At 41.6% G+C, this 22,098-nt stretch overlaps 1 protein-coding gene across 3 annotated transcripts in view; it reads right to left on the reverse strand.

Moving 5' to 3' along the window:
• The window catches only part of tafa5a (TAFA chemokine like family member 5a), a 170,057-nt gene that overhangs the window by 103,358 nt on the left and 44,601 nt on the right, over positions 1 to 22,098 (reverse strand). Inside the window, exon 1 of one of the 3 annotated variants that reach the window (XR_015125604.1) lies at positions 15,936 to 16,689. The exons of the other annotated variants lie outside the window; for them this stretch is intronic. The gene's annotated coding sequence lies outside the window, so the exon portion shown is untranslated. Of the gene's footprint in view, positions 1 to 15,935; positions 16,690 to 22,098 lie in introns of those variants that run through there. 3 annotated transcript variants of the gene reach the window in all.

Here is a 22,098-nt window from a genome sequence, read left to right on the forward strand (position 1 = left end):
GGGAGTGATGATAGGGTTACAGCTCCCCTGATCTCTCACAGATGTCTTGTTTCCCTCCTTTTATCCCTCTCTTCTTAATCATTCCCAGACACATGCAAGGCTCGCCCTGCAGTTTTCTCTCTGTCCATTTCATTTTATATGGCGTCCCTCTGTCCTTGCATTCATCTCACCCTACATCCCTTCTCTGGATGTCCCTTTCTGTCACCACAGCCACCCCACCCCCTGCCAATGCTCCTTCTTGCTCCCACAACCCCTATTTCTGTCTCTATCTCCACGGAGGAGGTGCCAGAGCAGCGTAATTGGTATTCAGGCTCTGTCAGAGTCAATGCAGAGCCCTGTTAGCAGAATAAGAGAGGAAACATCCTTATCTGGATTTCCACAGTAACCAGAGGGTGGGTGGATGGGTGGGTGGGGGGGGTTCAGCTTCACTCGCTGCTCTTATTATATTTTATTTCTATATTCCTTTTTTTTTGTTGTTGTTGTTTTCCATCTTGTTTTCTCTCATCGTCCTCCCCCTGCTGTCTGTGCTAATTATTGACTGGCTGTGTTGCATGCTCCTAAGCGCACACACACGCACGTACACCCTTAATAGGAATTCACACATTGACTGGAGTTTGTAATCGCACACAACTGCACAGAGGAAGCACAGAAGAACTACAACCTGTGTGTGCAGACACACTTGCACAGACATTACACAACCCTGATACAGCCCGCTGGCACAACCACATCTGCATCTACTACACTTATTACACACACAGACTCTCCCTCTCTCTCTACTCTCACTGTGTCCTCTCTGTCTCCTCTCAATTCCAAAGGGCTACACTACAAGACACATGTACTTGCACAGCACCATTATGGGGCTATTTTGAGGATGCTGAGTGAGTGCACCGAGCTCTTGAACTACACAAACGACTGCATCTCTCTGCACACTGTAAAATGTAACTGTAGCTTAAATGAGTAAGGAAATAATATTTATAATGTGTTTATAATGATTATGAAAACAAAATCATGAAATCAAATCAGCTCAGGGTGTGAAAGCCAGTTTTGGCGACTGAAATTTGAGTTTTACTGAAGACTCAAAATAAATAATTGAATAAAAGAAAATAAATACATGCCCAAGCTTCTTTTTACAGACAGTGTTGTTAGTTTGTATGTCACTTAGAGTGTCTGATCAGGTTTTGAGACTGATGAAAATGCAGACAGACACCGGGATCGATGCAGTGTTAACGTGTTTCACCTTTGACCTTAGTGGAAAGATGACGTCACACAGGCTGGTTAGCGGTACATTCATTCTCTTTTGAGTGCTTTCTTAAAATTTAGTCCTATCATTGAATCATGGACTTAACGACAAAGAAATCAACTGCCACCTCGCAAACACATTTTCATAGAAAGAATTCAAATCTTAATTCTGACCAAATTTCACACAAATGTCTGACAGGATATAAACTGATGTGGTACTTTTAGCTGCTCCCTTAATTCCCAAGATTTAACCCTAACCCTCTGAGGACAGATCCACATGTTTGATTTGGCATAGACTTCATGCCAGATGCCCTTCCTGATAAAATAGCTAGACTTGGGACCAGCGTTAGTACACTAGCTACCTCCCCCGGGTATCTTTCACATGCAAATGTGTTAACCACTACACCGCGAAGCCACCATTTTTTGCAAAAAGCACTTATTTGACCTTTATTCAACCCCAAAACTCAGGAAAAGAAGAGGAAATTCAGAATATATTTCTTATTTGGTCTAACATGACACTAAGTTTGGGTGCCATCTAAGACTTTGGACAAACATGGTTGGAAACTGCACCTTGACTAGTTTGACAGAGGCAGTAATTCTAGCTTTTCCCATGGTGATCACTAAGGATTATTTAAAAGTGTAGCTCACATTGAGTTCAAGAAAAGAGCTGTTCGACTTGAATGTACTACTCACAAAGAATCAATACAAAATACTATTAATCAGATTGTTTTCTTTGATCTACCTTTTAACAGCTGATTTCTAAACAATGGCATTGCCAACAGTGTCCAGTGCCTCAATCGCGACCTCAAATTTGATAGTAGTCTTACTATTGCTTTATTTTACTGAAACTTACTGACTACTGTTGTCCTGCTCAACCATGTGTACCAGCAGAATGCAGGTTTTTCAAGTTGTTTGTAAAGTAAAGCTGTTTATTTGGCCTTGCACCATATATCTCCTTTCTCTACCTGTAGCAAAATGTTTAGTTTGTCTTTCTGAAGCAAGAACTGTTTCTCTCTCTGCTACTTCGCTTCCCCCTTACACACAAACCCAACAGAGTTTCTTTGTTTTGCTTTGCCAAGAAATAAGTGGGCACAATATAGAAAAGATGGGAAAAAAAGGAGGAGAAAGGATTAAAAGACTGGATTCAGCCTCAGTGGGAGACTATTCAAAGCCAGTGTGCAGATTCTCTAAGTGTGAAAGAGTGGACACCATGCAGACTATGTTCAACATGCAGTGATAAAAAAAGAAACAAAAAAGAGACAAGTGAGCGAAATACAACAACCTGCAGAGCCCGTCTCACATCCAATAGTTGTTGTGAGCATCTCAACAAATTAATTGGATCTACTTGTGATAAAAAAAAAAATCAGAGGGCAACAGAACATATGTTTTGTTCCTTATAATCAAAAGCTGCGTATTGCTATAAGAGAAGACCAACTAGCCTAAATGAAGAATAAACAATTCCCGAACAAATGTATATATAGATACATTAAAACTGGTATGAAATCTATGTACAACATTAGTGACTTACATACCAAATAAGAAAACTAAAGTACATCAGTATTCAGTTTATTAACTTTATATTTATTTTGTATATTATTACAGCATAAAAGAACTGCAGTTCAATCATTGTTTTCGGTTTTCCTACCGTCTCTTTTCAGTGGCCTAATCCGACCTCTAGAAGCTCCACTGTTTCTTTGATGTAGTGATTTGAGTTGCTTTCCAGTTACTCAAAAAAACAATAAGGAAAGTAGAAGATCTGCACTGCGTTGTTCTCATTTTTCACGGAAGCAGCCAAATGCAATAAGACTACATTGATGGAAGAATCATTTTAAGAATACTAAAATGTTATCGATTACACACATAGTAACTGTGAAAGATGACACACTAACCGATATTAAGACATATAAGGAATGTTGTTACACCCTAAGTATCATTTAGCAAATAATCCACATACATAAATTCATTATATAATGCAAAATGCTACAACACATGCGAATATGTCGGGACTTCCAGTGCTGAATACCAAAATGTACCGATGACAAATCTTAATTTTACCAATTTATTTTTACATGACGGTTGACATACCTCGTTTTTAGCCCATCTGCAGTGACTCCCTGGGGCATTGACAGAAAACAAATAATCTATTTAAAAAGCCTACACATTGAATTTAAAAAAAATTTAAGTTTATGTCTACCCCTCTTCACTTTACAATTATAATTTTGACTTCATAATTGTTCTGTTTTTTTAGATATGTAAGTATGAGTAAATAACGCAAAATGTCCTTCCTTTTTTTGTTCTATAATGTCATAAATGTAATAAAAACACGACATCGCTGTCATAAAAATGCAAAGTTAAGGTAAAAAATTATCCCAAATGTATTTTATATGTTTTATACTCAAAAGGCTGTGCAAGCTTCAGTAGATTCAAGATTCAACTCTCTTTACCGTCATTATGCAAGCTCGATGAAATTATGGCAATATTTCCTCACATAATAAATAATATAATCAAACCAACATAAATATGAATACAAAATGCAATATACTAATATGTGTATATATCAAAAGTATAACGTTTTTACCCATTATGCCCAGCAATACTGAACCTAAGAATATTGGAGGGTAATGGATACTTTATGGTTCTATATGGATGTTTTTGGTCCAAACTTGGCCTTTCAATACGGAAGGTTCCTGATCCCTGGGTTATGATTTACTTTTTCCAGTATCTTTGGAGATTAATTGATTGTACTTTTACTAATGTGCTATTTTAATTGCAATACTTTTGTATTTTTAATATTACTTGAAAGATCTGAACACTTCCACTTTGTTTAATAACAAGATACAAACTTTTTAAAAACATTTTTTATTATTATTATTCCAATGTTCCAGTTTGTCTTTTCAAAATGTTCCAGGGTACAGCTTTTGACTCTTTCTGTTGTCAGAAAGTTTAAATTGTGCACATCAAACTTCAACGTACAGTAAGGTGTGACATGTTTTCTCCTAAAGTTAGGACAGGGACAAATCTCTTAAATGACAAACCTCGGTGCTCTCTGTTGACAGAAAACAGAACTCTCAGACATCATTGAGAAAATTAATTAATCCTCAGCTGTGTTGAGGCAAACGTTGGGAGAGAAACTACATATAATTTGGATGATATCCTCTCTCTCTCTTAGCATTGGTGCAGGTTACTAGCACAACCAATCCCTGTCTGCCATTACCTGAGTTGCCATGGTAACCCTCCCCCAAAAAGAATTTATTTCAGGAAGCAACCCATCGGCAACAACCTGTGACTCTCTCTCTGTCGCTCTCATTCTTTCTCTCCTCCTCCTCCGTCTCGTCATCGCGCTACCCTTTTTACTCCTTTCACACACTTCCTGCTCCTCTCCTCTCAAGCTGTCTGTCTACATATGGTGTCCTATACTTTCTTCCTCCGCCTCGCTCCCTTTCTGCATTTTATCTGACTGTCCCCTTCCTCCTCATTTGCTGTCATAGTCTGTCCATATTCAGCCACTGGGTTAGTTCATTTGTAGCTACCACCAGAGGAAATGGTGCATCAGGCTCCTTCACTAGGTTGTTATCTGTACTCATGGCTGGAGCTCCGTGTGTTTGAGGGAAAAGTACAGCGTCTGTACACGCGTGTGTTTTGCATGCATTCAGAAGTGCAACTGTGTGTGTGTGTGTGTGTGTGTGTGTGTGTGTGTGTGTGTGTGTGTGTGTGTGCGTGCGTGCGTGCATGGGTGCTCGCGTGTGTAACCGTTTGTGCCAATTATTTCATTACCGGCTGACAGATTTCTCTTTCCACTATTACCGCTCCCCTAGCCACAGGCACCAGCACAAACCCCAGCAGTCACAGACACACAAACACACACACACACACACACACACAAGCTAGCACACGGCAACCAGTTAAAGTCCATCAATTAAGAAGGCAATTTGCTCAAGTGGTTCCACCTGGGCTAGAAGGCAGGTGGGTGGCTATGCTCTGTTTACCTATCAGACACTATTAGGGCCGGGATGTTGCTGGTTTTACTTCTGTCCTGCTTCCATGATGTCAGCTCTGCCTTTTTTTTTTTTTGGTCTGCCTTTATGTCTTATAGGCTGTGTATGTTTGTGTGTGTGTGTGTATGACTGAACGGGAGATTATGTCAAGTGTTCGTGATAACTGGAATGCACTGTATCTGTCAATGAGTGGCAACCAAATGACAGATGATGCTAACATTTTGTGGATGCGGTGCGCGTGTGTGTATGCATGTTATGTGTCAGGTTATGAAGCCGCTGACATCTAGAAGTGGTAGCTGACGCCGCTCTGTCCACACACATCCCCCGTCTTTGACAAGATTTCATCAGCAATACCTCGAAGTGTGTGTGTGTGTGTGTGTGTGTGCTGTTATTTTTGTGAGTGCTTCATTGTGGACTGTGTGCGTGCGTGTGTGTGGCCTCTGCAGCAATATTTCATCCTTTCTGGAGTCCCCTAAGAACCTGCGGCACTCTGTGTGAGTGTGTGTGTTTGTGGCGGTGTATGCATATGTATTCATGGCTACCTCTGTGTCTTTGTGGGTGTGTGGGTGTGCGCACATCTACACTCGCTCCAAGCATTTATTCACTATCATGGAGAACAGCACGTGTGTGTGTGTTCTGAATGTATGATGAAACTTCACACGCACAGAGGCACACACGCACCATGCCACACACTCACACAGTCTGTTTGATAAATTAGACTTGGAGCTACAGGAATTTGCTTTGCAATGAACTAAGGCAGCCACGAGATAGTCCATACAGTCTGTCAAGCTCCGGTGTATACTTGCAGCCCCTGCGTATGCATATGCTTGCGTTTGTATTTGTCACCCTACCTCTGCATGTTAACTTAACATGTGCCGATGCCTGTGGCCTCGACGTTTATCTGCAAGAAACGGAGAGACCGCGTGTTTACATACCGACCTCGCCATACAAAGCGCTCAGAGGCACAACAGAAAGCACGCTCAGGAGGTAAACCGCACCGACAGGACCTACATGTCAATGCTTCCTCTCTCCGTTCATTTGATTTCAGGCAAGGGCGTTCTGTTTCCTGCATCCCACAAGCCCCATTTCCTTTCTCATTGGATGTGGTATTATCCTTGGGCTTATGTGGCAGAGTACAAGATATAATTTATTGTCTGTTCAGCAAGGCAAATGTGCAAACCTGGCATATTTCATTTGCTGAACATATCATTATTAAAATATGATTCCCCCCCACCTCCTTTTTTTTGTTTCGCACTGTGTGGAGAAATGATATCTGGGGGAGATCTGATTCTTGGCCTCACTGTGAATTTCTTGCCACTAATATATATAAAACATCGGAGGATGGGCAACCTCTGTGTGAGGAGGGGAGACTGGCGAAGTCAGTGTTACGAAAGGGGAAAGCACAGTGGTAAAAGAGTCAGACACATCGATGGATATCAATGCATACCAAGTAGAAAAATGTGCATTACTTCTCAGATGATGAAACACCAGGTTTGGGAAAGCAGTGAACCTCCTTGCCCTGCTTAATACAGTTCAGACAGCTACGAAGTCCAGGCTGCTTTAGCACCCATAGCAGCAAATACCCAGCATGCCTTGTAAATGACTGTGTACACAGCGTGTATACTATATATGCATTATTTTTACGTGAAGAATGTGCCTTTAAACATTCCCCAGCAGCAGCACTGTAAAGCAACAACACGCCATGGAAGAAAGCTTTCTGTATTCATGAGTTTGGTTTTAACAGTCCCTGCAGGTACAATAATGAAGTTCCTTTCTCCCATGTGGAATGGACCGTAATGATTGTGATGAAGCAGAATTGCTGGCTGGTTTCCTTTTTTTTTTCTTTCTCCCCCCCTCGCTGCTGTTGTATTGACAGAGCTGTAAACATAAGCATAAAACTATATGTCGCAACGATGTAACTGTAAAAAAGAACTATTAACAGATGCAAAGAGCGAGGCCAAGCCTGGAAAAAGATGCAAAAACAGGCTTCAGTGGTTGTTTGAGTGCCCTATTTGAAGTCTATTCTCTGATATACAACACCTTTGCAAAAAGGTTCAAACATAAAAACGGAAAATGTGAATAAAAACAGAAACATTTTGTGAACTGTTATTAGATTTAGGTATTTATGTAGAAGGAACACATAAAAAGTTGAAATTGAGACATTTTACTGTGTTTTTTTAATAGAAGGGCAAAAGGCTGAAAAAGTTATGTAACGTTTAAAAATACCTGGTGCAACATGTCACAACAAGTTAGCTTAATTAGTAATACAATTAGGCAAATAAACAGCTTCCCAGAGGCTGAATCTTTCAGAGGATAGGGTTTTACAATGCTGTGAAAGACTGTGTGGGTCAGTTCCACAAACACTTCCTTTCTGGACCTTGCCTCTTTTCGGATGGCCTGAAATGAAGTAGAAATCTGTCCTGTGGTCGGAATAATCAAAATGTGAAATTCTGTTTGAAAATCATGCATGCTACATCCTCCAGCACAGAATCTGCCTATTTACTGTATGATACATACAGGTTTTGGAGTGCCACATGCTGCCATCCAGACGTCGTTTTGAGTGTTGGGCATGGTTTACTAAGCTCAGTGGGACAACTTTGAAATACATTCTGCTTCACTAGTGTGGTAGATGTTGTTTATATGCTAAAAATGGGTCAATTTTGCCTGTTACTAGGTGGTTGCTAGGCATGTATAATTCAGATTTTGTGAATATGAGATGTTGTTGTCATGAAATAAAATGACACAATGCTATTAGAAGGTTTTAAAGGTGCATAAGTGCTAAAAACAGGCTAAGTCTCTTGATAGGTGGCTGATTGCTCAACTCCTGATAGCGTAGGCGGAGCTTGTAGACAAAGTAACAAACACACAGGCAGAGAGAGATTTATTGTGTAATAGTAAGATATCCTAAATGAAACAGCGGAGGCTATGAACAACTAAACAAGAGTGGGGACATTGAAGTTTCTCAACTACAGAAATTGTTCTGATTTTCCAAATAAGAAAACCCAGAGAAGGTTGTTTTAAAAAGACATGTTGAGAAACTATGGTAAATGTGCACCCAAATGAAAAACAGATCTATTTGTTCAAAAACCAGCAACTTCCTGATTACATTATTTGATACAGTTTCTGTTTACTATTATCTAAATATGGTTTTAAATATTATATATTATATTTTAATTATATTTTTGTTTTATTGTATTATTATTATTGACATTTTACTACTTAAAAAATCAGGATTACAATTGAAAAAGCCCAAATTGTTTAATTTTTATCAGCTGAAGATAATTCTCTTTATAAGTTATAAGTTAGCTACACTGTGTAATGGAGTGGCAACAGGTTCCTTCTGCATTTAAAATGCTTCACAACTGGAACAACAAAGACAGTTCCAATGAGTAAACAAGCTAAAGCATGCAATGATTTGAATAATGTTATTCAAGCAACCTGCTGGATTACAGTTTGACACCGCAATGCTTGCCCGCTACATCAATTATGTCAATGATGATCACCGTACGAGCAGAAAACCTGATGACTTATCTTGCTTCGTTGCATGACTAACATCCATGTCAGCACCTTTTTCGCCGCATGCTTTAATGCCATTAGAAGATAAATGAGTGGCGCTGCTTGTTATGACCCGTAATGATATGGTTTGTCCTTTACAGTGAGCTAAACCCATTTTCTTCTACTGCGTAAGAATGGGAATAGGAATTGGAACCCCACAAGCAATCTATTCAAGGGTGCAACAAGCTAAGGGGATGTGACGTGCCAATGTTTTTTAGTGATTTTCATTATGTGTCATTCTATTCTAATTCATTTTCAATTGGACCATAAGAGCTGCTGCCGTAAGCAGTATAAAAAGCAAGAATGAACGAGGGAGGATCTTGTTTAGCTGCAAGACATCCTGAGAAAGAAAATAATGATCTTTATGAAATTGCTTTAGACACAATCTGACAGCCGAGACAAAGCAAGTGGCTGGCCCTGTTCGAATCGATAAAGCCTCCATTAGTTTTCTAAAGAGTAACATGCAATTTGTTTCGGTGGAGCAGCATAGCATCAGTAATATTCTGCCCCTTTGACACAAAAAGCTAATGCACTATAGCCCGCCTAATGTCAGATTAAACCTACATTTCTGTCAGATGGAAATGGAAAAACGGTTAGAACGCAGCGGATCCATAAAGCATGACCAAGTCTGTTATCGCAGACACCAAATTTGTGTCACAATGGCCTTGGGGGCCAAGCTTTCGTGAAGACAGAAAAAAACCCTAGTTTCACAATCCATTGACTGAATGACTGTGATCTCACGCACACAGAAGATCAAACTTCTTAAGCAGCTATCGATCGACTAGATGAACAGAGGCACGGTGATTGATCCAACCTCGGGATGACCTCATCGCTACCTTTGACACAGCAGGAAGGCACAAATAGAAAAGGCAGAAGGGTAAGCACACTTCTCACCCATCATTTCCTAAAGAATGTGTGGATGTATCACTCTCAAGCACCCTGGTGGTCAGGGAATCAATAGTCTGGAGAGTTGGCCTATGAATAAAATGGACAGGCTCAGTTCCCCTAAATCAGCACTCTTTCAGCTCGCACAGTATATCCTGATGAATCCACTGACTCGGGTTAGATCATCCAAGGGGCGGGACCAGCTTCTCTTTGAGAGATGATCATGATGGACATGTTGCCAGTGTTGCAAGAACAGACCCACAGGAATCCGCCCTCCTCTAAGGAAAATGCTGATCTGAGAGGATCTCTCTCCCACCAGCTGACAAGTCGATAGACAAATGGCTCTGCTTGCCTCTAACCTCTCAAACTACTGGCCCTCCTTCTTCTTGTCCTACTCCTCAGTTTGGGTGTCTACTGCCAAACACTCCACCATTTACTTTCATTTTATGCGCGTGCAAATGCACCCATGATTAATTTATACAGCCGAGCTCTATCAGATCGAAGTGACCAGGAGACATTCTGGACGAGGTTTTAATCAAAGATGCAGCCACAGTTATTTAAACTGCTCAGCTCCTTTATGCTGTTTGCCACTTTTTACAGCCAAGAGGAGCACAACCTAACAATCTGTGCTCTGTGGCTTCCTGATCTGTGCCACAATTTAATATGTGTGGCACACTTTTTTTTAAATCACCATCATCTTTATTACACTAATGTGCTTGGAAGATGTCGCATTGCATGTCCTTGCTGATCCAAGGTTTTACAGAATAGCTCAAATCTATGTCTTCAAGCTTGGTTTGGTAGGGCCTTGGGGAGTTTTACACGGCACTTCATGGGTGGAAGGGCACGAATGAAGTGTGTAAGGGTGATGTCTTTCTGACATCGCTATTTCCAAAGGCCGCTGAGTGTTTCCAGTAAAAAATAACGGAACCCTAGGAGGATCCCCACAGCCAGCTTTTTATTAGAAAAGCCAACGCCAATCGTCCCACAGCTCTGCCAAAAGGCAATCAATAGGACTTTTGGAAAACTGGGTGCAATAGTGCACACTTTTTACTGTCCCACAATCAATAGGAACTGTGAAGAACAGTGCCATGAGCAAACACACAAACAGATGAAAAGTGGCCCTGGACACAAGGCACAAGGGGCTTGTTTGAGACCAGGCTTAGATTACCTTGAAAAAACCACCACAGGCTTCTGCTGCAACTGTGATTGACTCACAGAAGTGATTTAATTAACAAACCCCTTAACTAATGAATCAATTAAGCAATTGATTAATGCGTGCCACCCCTATGGATTACAGCTGATACTGACCATTAAAGATAAATTGTGTTCAATTTAGAGCAGTTTACAGCAGATTACATTCAGACAGACTTTTACCTACGTACCCCTTGGCTGTGAGGGATTTGAAATCACCGAGGATTTGCCAAGTAAAACACGGTGATTGTGACATTGCTTCTGTATGCTGAAGGAGTATTACTGCAGCATTAAATACATGCATATTATCTTTATCTCAGTTGAGTCCTAAAGCTGTGCTGCAGGGCTAAGTTCCCTAAAATCCTTCCTTTCTGCAGATTAATAATAGATGCTTAAAAAAAGGAAGAAATACTTAATGACTGCACCTCTGCTGCTGGATCTCAAAATCACATTCGAGTGGGAGCTCGTGCAGCAGTTCGCCCTGGCCTCCACTCTAATTAGACCATCGGCAGGTTTTAGATGCAGGTGATAGCTGGAAAAGCGGCTACGCCTCTTAAAGGCCGTGCCTAGCACGCATTGTGCATTCTGCTACAGTGGCACAAACAGAATTAATATTCAGATGGAGAAATGAGACACGACATCCGCAGATGGCACGACGAAATTGAATACTTGTACTGAAATCTCTGCAGTGATAGGAGGAAACTGGAGGACAAAATAGTACGAAAAGTGGAGGGAAAAATAATAACTGCCGATATAAACAGCAGTTGTGGAGCAGATCTTTAGTATGTTACATAACCATCTACTGTTTGACAACTCTGGCACATAAAACCGATCACGCTAGGATTTCTTTTAGTCATGCAATCAGTTTAATTTGAGCAAAAGAGCTCGACGTAAGAGACAGCGATGTCCTGTGTTTCAGGCAGTGACGTGAGTTTTGAGCACATAACCCCCGACTGCAGACTCCCGGTTTGTTCATATGTTTATTATTACACTATTACACCCTCTCTTTTTCATCTGGTGTCCTAAGTGACAGGGCTCCCCTTCCTTCATGGGCCACGTGCGTGCATGACACTGCGAGTTTGCCACCACTTGACCCGAATCTGCCTGAGGCTGCTCCGAGCTGAGCCTCCACAGCACAGGATGTCATTCTAATCCACATCTTTTTGTTTGGAAAAAAAAGAGGATACCCTGCACTGTGCTTTTTAGAGCACCTGCTGTAAATAATTTTGGTTGTCTGACATTGAGTGCAGTGCATTCACACAGACACACACACACTGTATATCTGTCACTTTGGTCCATTATGGCTCACTCTGTGGTTTTACCTGAAGATCAATAACTGCAGTTGTTAGGCAGCCTGGTGGTCTGTCTGAGGGAGGTGGAGGACGGAGAGAGGCCACTGGGCTGTGCAGACATGAGGTTTTTGGGAGTGCTTCACCTACTCAGCTCCTCAGTGTCACAGAGACGTTTAATATTTCATCTTTTCAAGACGTATTAATTTAAAAAAAAATTAAATAAAAATAAATGGTTCATGTGGGTATGCTTGCAAACGAATGCGCATCTAAGATCATTCCAATCAGAGGTCTCAAACATAAGGTCCGGGGACCAGAATTGGCCAACCTGACGCACATCTTTGGAAAATGCGACATCAATTTCTGAATTTCATAGCTTTCATAGTTTTTCCCTCCTGGTGAAGATCCACTGCCATTCATACTACACCAAGGCACTTAAGTGATAGATAAGCAATAACAGTTAAAATGCAGAAAAGTTCCTGTTTTTTTTCACTGTGTGCTGCAGATTTTTTGTTTTTACAATGAAGCCACAGAAAAAGCAAAAGGATAGGACATTTTTTGCCAATTAATGTGAAGTACTCTCTTATACCTGTAATAACCATACATTTTTCTGCAATTTTATAAATTCATGCTGACAAACTTCTTTCATTTAGCACTGCAGCATTTCTTTATCATGTAGAAAACCACACAATGAAAGCTACTGTTAAAACTGCACTTCTTCATATGTTTTTAATTAAATGGAATTAAATGATGTGTAATCAAACATCTTTCTCCTGACAGACGCTGGTTTGGCCAACTTGAAATCAGAGTGGGATGCATGTGTCCCACGATGCTTATAAGTTTTGGGAAAACAACCTTCTATATGGCGCCATCCATGACATAGTTACAACGATGAGAAAATGCAAACTAATCATTCAAGATTATTCAAATTTGTCTTTAAGGTTTTATTGACTCTTAAAGCATCCTCATGAACACTTGAGAGAATTTTCAATAAAGCCACTAAGCTGCGTTCTGGTACACCTTCACAATGTTACTCCAATATTGAGAGCGAACAGGCCACTGGTGTTTTAAAGATGCTGCTCTTTTTAGTTTTAAAAGCACACCAAAGATATAACCGTAGCATATTATGCAGGCCATTTTATTACAGTGACTAACGCGTTATTTCCAGAACAAAACCTTTCACGTGCCTCGATGGTCCCAGACTCGCCGGGGGATTTCTGCACCAGGAGCTGTTCTGCGAACCTGTCGGACCCTCTATTGCCATGTGACAAATATCTCAGCCAATAAAGAGCGAAACGGGATTCGCTTCATTGTGTGAATTATTGAAGTGGACAGTGTGAGAAATTTATGGCCCAAAATTCATCCACATTCCGAGCGCATAATACGTTTCCAATCCCAAACCCAAGCCTCTCTGCGAGCCGAGATCCTGTGCCACATTATGCAAGAGGGCTGACGCAACGGGGTGTACAACCCCCCAACCTCAAATGCATATTTCTGCTCATAGTGTGTTCAGCTTCCTAACAAGCTGACACAGAGCTGACGTATTCTTTCTCCATGAGCCCAAATCACCATCTTCAATCTGTAGTTTGCGAGCTCACAATCACTGATATGAAAATAACTCTCTTGTTGACAGGCTACCTTAAATAATATACCACCTGCATGCACATCTGTACCGCCAGCTTCAGCGTCCTCACGCACTGAAGCACAGAGGAGGCGATCAATCCGGCACATGATAGAGAGGAGACTAAAAATACTTCTCCACCCCCCCACCCCCCTGCTTTCTTTTGTTCTAATTCACACTAAAAGATGGTAGTGTTGGACAACCCCAATGTTCTTAATGAAAGAATATGCAGGCTGAGACTAAACGGCCTCTGTTCTTTTTTAGGTCCCTTGTGCATGCCTTTCATTATCCTCATTCCCAAAAGACTGTCGCTAATGCACTCCTTTGAATTCATTTTATCAGTTCGTATTATTAGGCCTCAGAGCAGGGTTTGACCTTGGCCATTCTTGTAGCCTAAAGTGAGCATATTCTCACCACTTCTCTCCCTCCGTCTCTCTGTGCCACATTTCAATAAAGCCCAAACCGAAATTAAATGTGGCCTCTTGCCAGAGAGTGACCAGCAGACTTCTCCCCCCCGAAAACTTACGTAAAAGCTATTCTGTGTCAAGTTAGAAAGCACAGAAAAACACGGGCTTAAGGGAACAACACCTCAGCGTAAAAAGCACAACATGATACCGGCAAACAACTCGGCAGTGAAGGTCAAAAATATTGTCTTGCCAGTCAACAAGCTCAACAATGCTGATGGCCCGAATCTAATAAGATCCCATCGCATCAACACGGCCGCAAGCAGCACTTTTTTGTACTGTTGGGTGGCCACACAATCCTCTTTTTGACCTCTCTGTAAGGCCAGTGTGCCACAGTAAATTAAAACTACAAAGGGTGGCTTTGGGACATGTGCCAGTACAGAATCCTCAACTCCCCTTGCTTCAAATTTTTTGGCTGACAGACCTATTTCTCACCCCTCGCTCCCTTTACTTCACTATGGCTGGACATACTCCTACCCAGAAGCAGTCATGGACTCACCACGGTGAGGGAAGTGCTTGCTACTGCTTGACCCGAATATCTGCCCAGGGCTGGAGGCAGCGAGGGCATGGCGAGCCATTCCAAGCCTTTGCTTTTCAACAATCACCACAAAGGAAAACTCGTGACCGTTCCTAAGTGCCAAACAGACCCTGCTCGCCCCGGGGTATACATGTGTAAGGGTAGTATTAAGAGCTGTTTTACGTGCCAGCTTTATGCAGTGCAGTAATTCCCCCAGCTTACACCATTTGACTTTCATAAGGAGTTTGAGCAGTAAGTGTGCTCAACCTCTGCATGAAAGTCTCCCCGCAGACAGATGTGATTTGTGTATATCGCGGTGTACTGTAGGTGGAATTAATGACCGGTTACACGGAACAATCTCCCACGCTGAGACATCGGCTAAGTTGTGATTCATTAAAGCATTAACAGCTGAATGTCAGCAAATGGAACTCAATTAATTAGCACCCCCCCCCCCTCCCAAAAAAACCCCCAGCTGCACCAACTTCCCACAATGCAGCCATATCTGCAGGCTGTGCATCCAGACAGCATGTCAGCAATGACAGACACACAGCAGCCAGAGCAACAGAGAAGCTGAGAGTTGTGTGACCGAGGGTCTGCATTGGAATTGTACCCGACTTTCGACTCCAAGAAAGGAGGTCTGAAAACACAATATAAAGGCGAATGGAACGACATTAGAACCGCTTGACCTCAATGTTACCCTAAAGCTAGACTCTAGTGCCATCTATTGAAAACGCTTACAACAAATCAGTATCTCCATTCAGTCAACTGCTTTTGGTGGTACTTTTTTTCACCCCCTCTTCCTTGAGCACAATTCTTCCTTCTCCTCTGGCATTCAATACTGGTTAATCGAACATATTCGGGTTGATTACTTGTTGATGAGCAGAGATGCAGAAATGCAGGTGGGATAGGAATCACAGCAGCGCTTGTGCACCTCATGAATTTGCTTTTGTGCAAACTGGATTGGATTCTTTTTTCTTTTTTTCTGTATCGGAGCCACTTAAGAAAATTGGATATTTGATCATGTTTGAATATGTATATATACATATTTGTATTATTATTATTTTATTTTTATTATTTTTTTATTTTTTTGCGGAAAACTTCACATAAACTACACGGCAGAGGATAGCTCGGTAACAGATCAGATTGAGGGGGTAAATCGGTGGAGTTCGGTGTGATTACCTTCTTTGAGCAGGCGGGAGTGGATAAGGAGAATGAGAAAGCAGCAGATCGCCGCTCCGGTCAGTGCCCACGCAACTCTGAGCAGCTGCATCCTGGCGTGGGAAGGTTTTGTGGCGGACCGAGACAGCCGTGCAAGCAGGAGAGAGAGATAGACGCACACTCCACCTCAGCTCACAGACACGCACTGACTCATATTCTGTTGGCCATGGAATGCAGCTTTCGTGCAAATAAAAAAATAAAAATAAATAAATAATGAAAAAAAATCCCCACTTGATAGTCCGCTTTAGATGTGACACAGAAGGAAGGAGGATGGGATTCCGCAAAAATAAGCGCGCTCGCTTCGTCGCCGGTGCGTCAGAGTGATTTCCAAACAGAGGGGTGATTAACCCCAAATCACAGCCTGAGCGGCTGGCATCTTTCCTCACACCACTTCTTCTGCTTCTTTTGCTCCTTCAGGGGTCTCTCGCCGGCTTCACGGGAGTGTCGGTCACGACGGGTACGGGAGAGCGGGCTGCACCCCTCGGTGTGTCTCCGTCTATGAGTGCGCACGGCGGTCCACGGCGATGCGGCGCGCAGATGATGATCACCGCTCTCCGCTGCATGTTACGCACATCTCTCCCACTGCCTGAGAGACAGAGGCGAACACTGCCAACCAAGTCGCTTCACAGCCTCTCTCTCTGTCTCTCTCTCGTTTTCCCTCTCTCTCTCTCTCTCCCTCTCTCTCTCTCTCTCTGTCGCGCTGTCTCTTTCTCCCACTTTTTCGCCATATCGCTCGGCCGATCCGTCACTTTCTCTCTACCCCCCGCCCCCACTCTACCTCTCAATCCCCGACCCCCTATTCCTCCAGTCCAGTGCAACTCTTGGCATTTTACGCACGAGAACGATACAGTTTCATAAACTATGCATCTCCAGGATATTCCCCGTTCTGAAAACACCCCCATTCAAAATCTAAGATTAAGAGGCGCTGTGGTCAGCAATCCCCCCCCCCCTGCCTTCTCTGCTCAGGTTCTTCCCATCAACCTTCCCATGCATCCTCCCATCAATCATGTAGCAGATTAATAAGAAACAGTTGCGGCCAGGCATGTGGGAACATCTTACTTTCTGTCCCTCATACGTGATTCACTGTTCCCCCCCCCCCTCCCCCCTCCCCTCTGCTTAGCTCCAGGTTACGTCACAACTCTCCAAATAATCTCCTCGGGGTACAAAGCAGGAGACATGGTAGTGCTCTAAGAAAAAAAAGACGCTAGCCTCCACGAATAAATAAATAAATAATAGTGATCCGAGGATATTTTCTGGCTAATGAAGAAATTTAAAAGTGCTGATTTTAGTCTTGGAGCCTGTACAAATCTTTTTCTTCTTCTTCTTCTTCTTCTTCTTCTTCTTCTTCTTTTAAATGCACAGGAAATTAGTCGAACCATATTAGTCGAACCTTTTAGATATTGGAACAGGCAACAGGTTTGGCTAGTTGGCTCAGCCTCGTGTTTTTTTTTTATTAATCATTCACCGCCCCCCACATACCCAACAGCAAACCTATGACAGGTGCAGCCTAAATTTCCTCTGATTAAAACAATCTAAACAGCTCATACTGTTGCAATTTCTTAACAAAAAATACATTTAGTGCTCTTTTCATCATTCGAGCTTTGAATGGGTATCATGATCACGGGAATGAAAGCAATCCAGCTGGAGGAGGACCAAGGCTGAATGGCCACACAATGGCACGTGTAATCCTTTACCCTAACCCCCTCTGCACGGCACAAAAAGCACTGCCATTGTTTCAGTTCGTGTGTTGTCGCATTCTGCTTTTCGAGGCTCGACCGATGTGGGACTTGCCGAGTGATGTGAAATGTGAAATAAATATTCATTCATTTATTTATCCACTGAAGTTTATTCTGCCATTTGGGAGAGAGCGTGGCCAGTCTGCACACAATAACCCATATGGCCGCTCAAGTGATCACAGCATCTGAAAGCAGCGTCTCCTCCTTGGGGTGATTGTACGTTCCGTTCCCTGCATCTGTGTATTTATAATTGAATCACAATGATACGGCGGGAGAAGTGACAGTGCCACTCAAACCAGAAAACCGTTATTCCAGTGTTAATAAGGTTGGCCCCTGCAGTTACTGCTACTAATTAGCTGATAACAGTCTCCGTTGGCTGAAATGTGTGCCAGACTCTCTGTGTGTGTCTTACCACACGCGTGTTTTTCTTTCCCTACACCTCCCAGCCTCGTCAACTGAAGCCGTGATCCATCCATCTACTCCATGGAAAGCAATTAACAGAGACTTGACCTCGACATGGATTTGGGCTGAGGAGGCCGAATGTGTGCCCATGACTGTGTGGGTGTACAAAGCCGCCATTGTCATCGGCGGACTCTACAAGTCTATACTTCCTGGAAAGAGCAAAAGTGGCTAAATCTAACTGTGTGTCAAGTTTGACAGCTGGATGTTCCGAGACAGAGTGATGGTTTGATCTGTCAGAGGAAACCAATTACAGCTGTTCACGAGGTTGCCATCTTTATGCAACCCTGAGATCTCGCCTCACACGTTTGAACCACACGCACCAACATCCACCATATGTACAGCGCTAAGAACAGCTTCTTTTTTCTTTTCTTTTTTTTCACTACCAGTTTAAGGTGGCACCAGCAATTTGCGTAACTGTGAGTAAATATTTAGAACATGAAAAGAATTCAGCTGCGCAGCTTTCACATCAACCAACAATTAGGCTTTTGTGTTATTTATAAAGTAGAAATGTGCTTCTCCACAAACTCTGGAGCGAGCAGCCGAGGCTTGAGCTCACTCACTCATCACGGAACAGCATCTGCAGGCAGTGCATCCATTTGTACAGTGCGTACAGTAACTCAAATAAAACAGCGACAATGTTGATGGAGTTCTGCTTCCTTCACATGTCTATCCCTTTTTTCAATTTTTTCTGTCGAGTTTTCTAAAACCCCAAGAGTTACAGGAGTTTATGAATATATAAAGCAGTTCAAGTAAGTTTTCACATGTACAATTATATTTAGGCTACTCATGGTTAATGTTGTATTATGTGAGATATCTTCGTCTAGTCAGAGATGCTGTTTTCATTAGCGCGCAGAAGCTGTGCTGGATCCTAGGTAAAGCTCTACTTTCCACGTTTTAAAAATCCTATGGCACATGGACATCGATGCCAGCAGTGATTGTGTTCATTTTCCAAACATCACTGCAGCATATCTGCCAGAAAACAACCTGGATTAAGATCTGCTAAAACACCTGACGCCCGTGGTGAGGGAGGGCATATTTTAAACATTGTGCAAGGATATGACAAGATTTTTTTAGGCTTAAAAAAAAAGAAAAGAAATATGCATATGATCTCTTACACAGATGTCATTGTCATTCAAACTGCACCTTTTATCTCCAGGACTTATTGTAAACAATAGTGTTAGCGGAGGAGAGAGATATTTAAGTCAAAGGCTAATGTTTTGTTGACCCGTCCATCTACCCCAGAGGAAACAGCTACTGCAAAACTGATATTTTATTTCCTCTAATCAAAATGTCTACTGCAGATTACCCTAAACGTTTCTTTTATTGGACATCATCAGAAATGTTTCTTAAAAAATTTATGAATCTCCTCCTCAACCCGTAAACTTAAACTTTGTATGTAAATTGGTGGAGTTCTGCTTTAAATTGGATTTCTGTATTGTTTTTCCTTTTTCTTCTGGCCTAGAAAACGTTGCACATTTAAAAAAGCAAAATTACCATAAAGCTTTGTAATAAAACACACTAAACCAATATGAGCAAATATAGTATATTATCTTTGTCTCCAACAGAAAAGCATTCAAAGGCACAAGCTAATTTATAGTATACATGATTATTACTTACTAATGAGCTTACTGCCAGGGGTTTCACACTATGCTTAGCAGTTCTCCTATAATTAAAAAAATATACTTAATACACTCACATATAGACATTTATACACAGACAGAGTATAAACTGTAAGGATCACTATCTTGTGTAACAGTTTCATCTCTGAACTTTAACTTTGTCACCCAGCACACAGGGTCTCATTTTTTTTTTGCGCTACTTCCTTAGGGATCAACTGTTCTGTCTAGACACTATTATAAATCCCTGTTAGGCAGTTTCTTGCATTATATGCAACTTCTTTTCTATATTACAAAGAGATAGCAAAAATATTTTGAGATAAGTTTTGGAATACTGAAATCTCCTTTTTTTGGTAAATTATTAAACAATTTCCTTCCTCTCTATCCTCACATCACCCACCTACACTGCTGCCACGTCTCCTCTCTCACTTTCTCCTTCTCTATATTGCCACCTCCTCACTGCTATGCTTTTCCTTGCCAAGAGCCAGGAGAGGCGTTACTTGCTTTGTCCTCTGTACAGGTCAATGGCTGTATGCCAAACAGAGCCCATGCCAATAAAAGCCATGAGTAATGGGCTAAAACTTCTACATTCGCTGTGTTTCCCATTATTTCCCATGGCCAATAAATCTGAAGAAGGGCTTAATCAGAGGGAAAAGCTGGAACATACGGCCCATGCCCAGTAGGGTGTTCAACACAAGGATTCTTACAGTTTAATCAGAGATAAAAGTTGAGGTGGCAGCCACCAATAAGGCTTTGCTTGTGACCCACTTTGTCTTCTGACAGGTGGAGCCATTATTGTTTCGGGAGATGAACACACTGCTGCTGTCATGCAACAAAGCTGCCTCTGGGCCTCTGAGATCAGGTCGAGTCTTAATAGAGTCCCCGAAGAACCTAATAGACAGGTAATTGAATAAATGTTGCAAAATTCATGAATTGCTCAGTGAAATACCAAAGTTTCAAGGCAGAATAGGGCAGTCTAATATGTCTGTCAGCATTTTAAACAGCATGCCAACCAAAAGTGACAGAGCCAAAAAAGATTCTTGCTGAAAAGAGGATATCTTTCTACACAGTCACTAGGATGGTTATCATTATTATTCACAATTACATAGCTATGCTGTAACACCTTATTCATAGCATGGCACATCAATCCCACTTGCACACTTACACTACAAAGGAACATCATTTGTTAGCTGTGGTTAACAGGGTAACACTGTAGATATACAGTATGAAAAGCCTTCATTTTAAAAAGCTGGCACAAACCATTCCTCCAACTCTGGAGAGACCTGAACAAAAGCTTTCTAGCTTGGATACAGGAAGGGAAAATACACTATCGGCAAACAAAATGCTAGCTTTTCAGACTAGCTTCTTAGGTGTTTTGCTTTAACTGTTGGGTTTGCTTGTATTCTGCAAAACCTATCCATCTATCTATCGATGAAAATTCTGCTCTTGGCCAACATATTAAACCATAAAAACTGCACTTCATGGATCACTCAGTGTGTGACAATGTGCGATTGATTGATTGATTGATTGATTGATTGATTGATTGATTGATTGATTGATTGATTGATTGATTGATTGATTGATTGATTGGAACACATTTCTCCATGGACATGAGTGTGAATGGATGAACAAGGCTTGAAGTGTAAAAAAGTTGGAGTGGTCATCAAGACTAGAAAAGCACCATATAAATTCCTGCTCGAGATGGACTGGAGGGCTCCTCACATGTTTTGGAATCAGACACAGCTTTTCCAAAGAAACAAAAATCACCCTATAATGAAAAAGCACTTTTAAGATTTTGTTCAAATAAAAACAGAAAAGCCGCTACGTGTTTCACATTGCTTACTGTCAGTCACACTGACACTTGGGGAAAGAATCCAACCATCTATCAAGAAGTTACCTGTGAAAAGACCCCACCTTAGATATCTGTCCTGTTTTTGTCTTAATATTTGTGAAGCATTCGTTAGGGAGATGTCAATTAATTTTCCACACCATGAAGTTTGTGTGTTTTTAGTAAATATGTCTAATTTCACTCATTATGCAACTCATGAGGATATCCAAACATCTGAGGTATAAAAAAAAATACTTTAATTACTTTTCCTTTTCTAATTCACTTCTGTACTTGGAGAACATGATATCCTTGCTGAGCCTAATAAAAAAAAAACTCTTTTAGTGGTTTACAGAGCATGCACATTTTTTTTGAGCGTTCTGTCAAGGTTTTCTGCCTACTTTCCATTGCAGTCAATAATTGAGTAACCTGACAGGAGTATTTTATTCAGCTGCACATTTTTTAGTCATTGCATGTATTGCTTC

Source organism: Aulonocara sp. 'chitande type north' Nkhata Bay, linkage group LG17, assembly GCF_057382095.1.
Source record: "Aulonocara sp. 'chitande type north' Nkhata Bay isolate Kocher_YH1m ecotype deep benthic linkage group LG17, A_spYH_male_GT1.1, whole genome shotgun sequence".
Classification (NCBI taxonomy): Eukaryota; Metazoa; Chordata; class Actinopteri; order Cichliformes; family Cichlidae; genus Aulonocara; species Aulonocara sp. 'chitande type north' Nkhata Bay.